The 6,059-nt window shown below is 33.5% G+C and overlaps 1 protein-coding gene and 1 long non-coding RNA gene across 8 annotated transcripts in view; one reads left to right on the forward strand and one right to left on the reverse strand.

The window, feature by feature from the left end:
- Nucleotides 1-6,059, reverse strand: part of LOC124429867 (TWiK family of potassium channels protein 7-like) — a 175,110-nt gene that overhangs the window by 22,254 nt on the left and 146,797 nt on the right. The gene's annotated exons all lie outside the window — the stretch shown is intronic.
- LOC124429868 overlaps nucleotides 1,525-6,059 on the forward strand; it is a 7,289-nt gene continuing 2,754 nt past the window's right edge. The window contains exons 1-2 of one of the 2 annotated variants that reach the window (XR_006943570.1): nucleotides 1,525-3,341; nucleotides 3,417-6,059. The exon at nucleotides 3,417-6,059 is cut by the window's right edge and continues 2,754 nt beyond it. This is a non-coding gene — a long non-coding RNA (uncharacterized LOC124429868). The remainder of the gene's footprint in view (nucleotides 3,342-3,416) is intronic. The other variant, XR_006943571.1, reaches the window with a different exon arrangement.

Consider the following 6,059-nt stretch of genomic DNA (forward strand, 5'->3'; position numbering starts at 1 on the left):
AAATTAAAAGAGTTAATTAAGAACAAAAGAGGAATCAACCCGAAGAAACGATGATAGAACGGATGAGACTATAATCATGTTGTTCGATCTTTTCTATATATATATCTGCCTTATTCCCTCTTTCTTATTCTCCCTCTCTTTTTATATTAAAAGAAAAAATAAAAAGAATAAAAAAAAAAAAAAAAAAGAAAAAAAGATAATTCTATCGTAGGAATCTTGCGTTCCTTACAATTTTCTCTACTTTCTCTCTTTCTCTTATTCTTTCTTTCTCTCTCGTGTGTTCTTCTATTGAAATTAAAAAATAAATATACAATAGGTTGAAAACGTAATGACGGTACACGTAGAAACAACAATAAGCGTATTCTCCATCTCGGATTTAATTGGTTTCATTATCTTTTACTACAAACAGACGGGTAGACTCCCCAATGGTATCCTCTACTAGAGTGTGGCTCCTTTCGCTATCATAGCTCTTAACCCTTTGTCTTTTCTCTCCTTCTTTTCTCTCCCTCCGGTCCATCTCTTCTTTCCTTTCTTACTTTGATTTATCGTATTAATTTCCCCACTTTCTCTCGCACCACTACTCAACTGTAATAACGGGGGTACTTACATAATTCCCCTCGCGTGATATTCGATTCGAGTGTTCTCTTTTACGAATCGAATCGATTTAATTAATTTTATACCATCTATCCTATGGAATTCTCTCGATTTCCTCTTGATAATCATATGGAAATTATTTTTTCTCTCTTCATTTTCTTTTTTCTTTTTTTCTTTCCTTGCTTTTTTTTTCTTTCTTTTTTTTTTTTTTTCATCGTATTAAATCGATTCCAGATTTATGAATTACATAATATCCTATTTAATTTCAATGAATTATCAATCCTATGGAAATATTTCAACGATATTTTTTCTCTCTGTTTTTTTTCTTCTTCCTTTTTTTTTTTTTTTTTTTTCGTTTTTTAATCAATCATTCATCGCAATAAAAATATTCATTGATATGATTTGTCCGATTGAATTAAATTAATTTGCTCAAGGATAAAGAAGTTTTCAATGGCAACGAAAGAATTTCTTATCCTCGATATGATATCTCGAGAACGTCGCGATGAGATTTTCTTCCAAGATTTTCACGATTATCGATGTCGTGTATTTTAGAACTCGCTGAGACGGAAATATCGCAACAAAGAAAATACACACGTAGATATAGATAGATAGCCCTTGAAAGTACCGAACTATTATTGGCCAAGCTTTAATCTTTTACGAGCTGCTTAATTCAGAAACAATTACCTTCCATCAACTACACTCTTTCAACAATCCTTATCACGAATATTTTACAAATTTCCTTTTTCTTCTTTCGCATTAATATACATAAACATACATACTCACATGTATGTATAATAATATATTACATTAAAGACGTAGAAATTATTATCAATTATTCAAACATTTTATATGTATATATATTATTAAATTTTGTTAAATATATTGTTAAATTTTGAGGAAAATAATCAAATTAAAATTATGTTCATTTTCATAGGAAAATCATCGGCATATAATTTATAACATATCGTTTTATAACGCGTACAAATTATTCACTTTTCATTCTTCATTTAATTACTAAATGATCTTTCATTGAAGCAAAACGACAAAAGTAAAAGAAGGAGAAGAAGGAGGAGACACGTTTCGATAATAAACGAAAAACACACTGTGATAAACTACAGAAAAGCAGATAGACGTGAGATTGTAGTTCGAGGCATCCAATGAGATAAGCCGATTAATTTTCATCCAGATGTAACTACAGTGCCGTGCTCGATAACAACGTACCTCTTCGTTTTCCTCTCTCTCGCTCTCTCTTTCTCTTTCTCTATATCGTTTTACATGGATGTAGATATATATATGATACGTACTCTATCTATATAGATACGTGTTGGAGGAAGAGACAGTACAGCACGCGCGTGCATTTCTGTTCGTTGGAACGAAAGCAACGAGCTTTCGACGCGCACCGGTCGACATTCTCACGCGAAAACTCGCTCCTCTCACGGTTACGAATATATATATGTATATATATATATATAAAAATATATATATGTTTGTGTGTGTGTGTGTGTATAGCATACGTACGTGTGTATAGATCTGTATCCATAGTACTACGATATAGAACGGGTCATCGAATTTTGTCGATCCTATCTCGACTATTCTCGGCGTGTTGAGGAATGCGTGAGACGATTCGATTCGATGAATAAATAACGGAAAACGAATGATATTCCGTTCGCTATACGTTCTTCTGTCTCTCTTTCTCTCTTTCACGTTCATTGTTTGTTCGATCGACGAAAAGAGATAGAAAGATATATAGATATATAGATAGATAGATAGACAGATAGATAGAGAAAGAGAGAGAGGGATATATCGATGTTCAAATGTACGCTCGTGAAAGATGATCGTCGAACAAGCGTGTTGCGACACAGCTTTAATTGGTTTTTCTCCTCCTCGTTTTGGCGTCACTCAATGAAACAACAACCGAATTCACACCGAGTGATACAACTTTTATCGTCGTGTTAATGAGCACTGATGCCTCGAATAACTGATGTATAACAACGTTGATTTTATTTTTATTCGATTACTCTTTTTCTCCTTCTTCCTCTATCTGTATCTTCCTTTCTCTTTCTCTCTCTTTATTTCTATCTGTTTCTCAATGAGTCATCGCAGTGTTGTCAATTAGTACAGACACAATACATTTTTATTTGTACGTTTATATTTTTATTTCGTTAATATCTTTCCCTCTCTCTCTCTACCTTGTCTATTTCTAAATGAGTCATCACAGTGTTGTCAACGATTAATAGATACTACGTATATATTTTTTTTATGCATACGTACGAGAGAGACGAAAGAAAGGTTATCAATGTTTATTTCTTTTCTCTCTCTCTCTTTCTCTCTCTCTGTTTTACGTTGACTCTACAGTTCTTTGTCCTCTGTTGGGGACGAGATGGATAATGATAAACAAGGTCGTTCCTTATTGCGCGTTAACAATGAACGTATAAACACAGTGAGAAATTTTATTGATTTATTGAAGAAAAAGGGAAGGGGGATACGTATGCGTATACGTGACGATTTACTTACGAAGGACGTTCGAGGATAGGTAGAGAGAAAGAAAGAGATCAGTATTTGTTGAGACATCGAGAGCGTTGGTTACGTCTAGACGAATATTACGTATCCGAGATTTTTACTCGTGCGTTCACATAGGATATAATTTTACTAGCTCTCTATCATTCTCTTTTATTATAATATATCGTTATCACATATTATTTTAAAAAACGTGTAACAAGACGATTTATTATAAACAAATAACGAGAGTAATATATATATATATATATATATATAATATTTCGCCTATTAAATTTTATATTATTTTCAATATATTGTTATAGTGATATTCGAAGCGAAACGATACAGTGTTAACCATCAATGATAAACAACAATCGTCGTGAATCTTGTCATCCATAATCGTGATGCCAAGCCTGCCTGCCTGCCTGCCTGCCTGCCTGCCTGCTTGCCTATAAGTCAATCGAGAACGATCGGACTGCCGAGAGGCGAACAGCAGAGAGAATATGCAGTCATCGCTTGGAACTTGAATTTATGTGTACATCGAATGTGGAAATGCATCGACGTGCGATAGATGGATAGATAGATAGATAGATATATAGATATATAGATATAGGCAAAAGAGAGAGAGAAAGAGAGAGAGAGAGAGAGAGAGAGAGAGAGAAAGAGAATTCGAACAAAAGGAACAAACGTGATAATAATTAATATGCTGGCAATATTAACTAGCGTTCGTTTATTATCCTAGTCATTCCGAGAGATAGTTGAATGGTCTATCCATGTTTATTATTCTCTTTTCCTCTCTCTCTCTCTCTCTCTCTCTCTCTCTTTCTCTTTCTCTCTCTCCAATACGTTGTGTTCTATCGTTTCATCGAAGGACGAAGTGAATCTCTTACGAATATTGATGGCTCGGATGTTCATTCTGCTTGTTTCTCGTTTGCCGTCGTGAACGAGATAGTTTGCCGTCTATATGCACTGACCGATCATACCAAATTGTTTCCGATCGGATCTCACGATCCAATCATCGGTTCAGGCTCAAAGTCGATTAGGAAATGGAAATCATCGTGACTGCCTCCTATACGTTTCTATCTGTTCTGACTATATGTATGTATATATGTATGTATGTATATATGTATGAATGTATGTATATCCATATATATCCCTTTCTTCTCTTCCACGTTACCGAACATCGCCAATTGCAGTTAGATCCCTTTATGTCGACGTCAAAGGATTTTCGATCTATCGATGATTCTCTATGCTATATGTTTTACGTTCGATTTACTTTGAATGTTAAACGTATATACCGTACATGTATATATATATATATGCATATATACTTACGCATCGCTTGTACATATTTAGATAAGTTTTTTTTCTTTTTTTCTACAACATCAATCATGTTCTCTTTTTTCTTTTTTACTTTTCTTCCATTTAGTTTTCTTTTTCCTCCCTTCATTTCGCATTCCTTCATTTGGACAATCGTGACATATTTTCTTTTTTTCCTTTCTGTTGGTTTGCAATATTTGTAAAAAGATCGAGCTATCTCGTCGTTATTTTCTCTCTGTCTCTATCCGTCTTTTTTTTTTTTATATATATATATATATATATATCGATTTACATTTACCAGAAAGGTGGAAGAATTTTTTTAAGGATTCCAAACGCCCGACAAAAGAATTTTACGCGCGTGCTCTCTGGATATTTATCGATTTCGCGCATCGAACGATATTTTAGGAATTTTCATTGCGTAGAAATTTCCCTCCGCTTCCTACGCCCTGCTCGGTTTATGTTTTCTAACGAAAAAGTAAAGAAGAAAAAAAAAAAAAGAAAGAAAGAAAAAGAAAAAGAAGACAATATAGGATATATCGATAGATACATGCATTCTTCTATCCTTTTTTTTTTTTTTCTCTTTTTTATGATATTCCGATAAAATTTTGCGTGGAACTTGTGTAACAAGAAAACATTTTACAATTTTATCCGAGTTACGACAGTTATTATATTAATCGAAATTAATCGATATTTTATATTTATATATGTACACACACACACACACACATACATACATACATACATATTTTTTTTTTTAGATATACGATCCATTGATTTTCATGCTTTTAGTCGAAAGAACGATCAACGTTTGATTCGAGTAATCACCAGAAAATAGCATTAAAGGAACAAAAGAGTAAAAAAAAAAGAGAGAGAGAGAGAGAGAGAGAGAAAGTGAAATATATTCTCTCAATGTAAAGAATGATAGATTAAACGTCGATACTGAAAACAGTTGAATCCCTGCCTCCCTCCCTCTCTCTCTCTCTCTCCCTTTCTCTATCTATCTCGTACTCTATATCCGACATATTTGGCCAAGCTGAATTCAATCGGACGTATGATATAAGCGGCTTATGCGGCGTCGAGGAATATCAATTTACATATTTTTTGCCAACTGATAAGCATGACAGGATAGACAGATAGATAAGTTATGTTATGGAGGGGATGGATGGACGGACGGACGTAGGGAGGGGGATGGGGTCGATTGGTCACATTGAAAATTCTTTCAACGTCATTAATCAAGATCGAATAATAATTGTCCCTCGTTTAATCGAAAAAGATTTCCAGATAAAATGGATATATATAATCTATATTATATTTTCCTTCCTTTTCTTGCTTTCTTACGAATCTCATTTAAAAAGAAGAATAATTTCTATTGATTGTACGTAAACGATTAGATCGAATGTATTATCGATTAACATTTTTTTCATTTCATTGTTCGATTTGAACGTGAAGAACAATGACAAAACGTGAAGAATGAAGAACATGTGTGTCAAATATATATATATATATATATATATATTCATCATGAATATATTTATTGGTTTTGCATGATCGACAAATCTCTTTGCCGTAGGACAGAAAGTGGGAGAGAGAGAGAGAGAGAGAGAGAGAACGTCTAGAGAGATTTGTTGGATATATAACAAGGGTTC

Source organism: Vespa crabro, chromosome 16 (assembly GCF_910589235.1).
Source record: "Vespa crabro chromosome 16, iyVesCrab1.2, whole genome shotgun sequence".
NCBI classification, from domain to species: domain Eukaryota; kingdom Metazoa; phylum Arthropoda; class Insecta; order Hymenoptera; family Vespidae; genus Vespa; species Vespa crabro.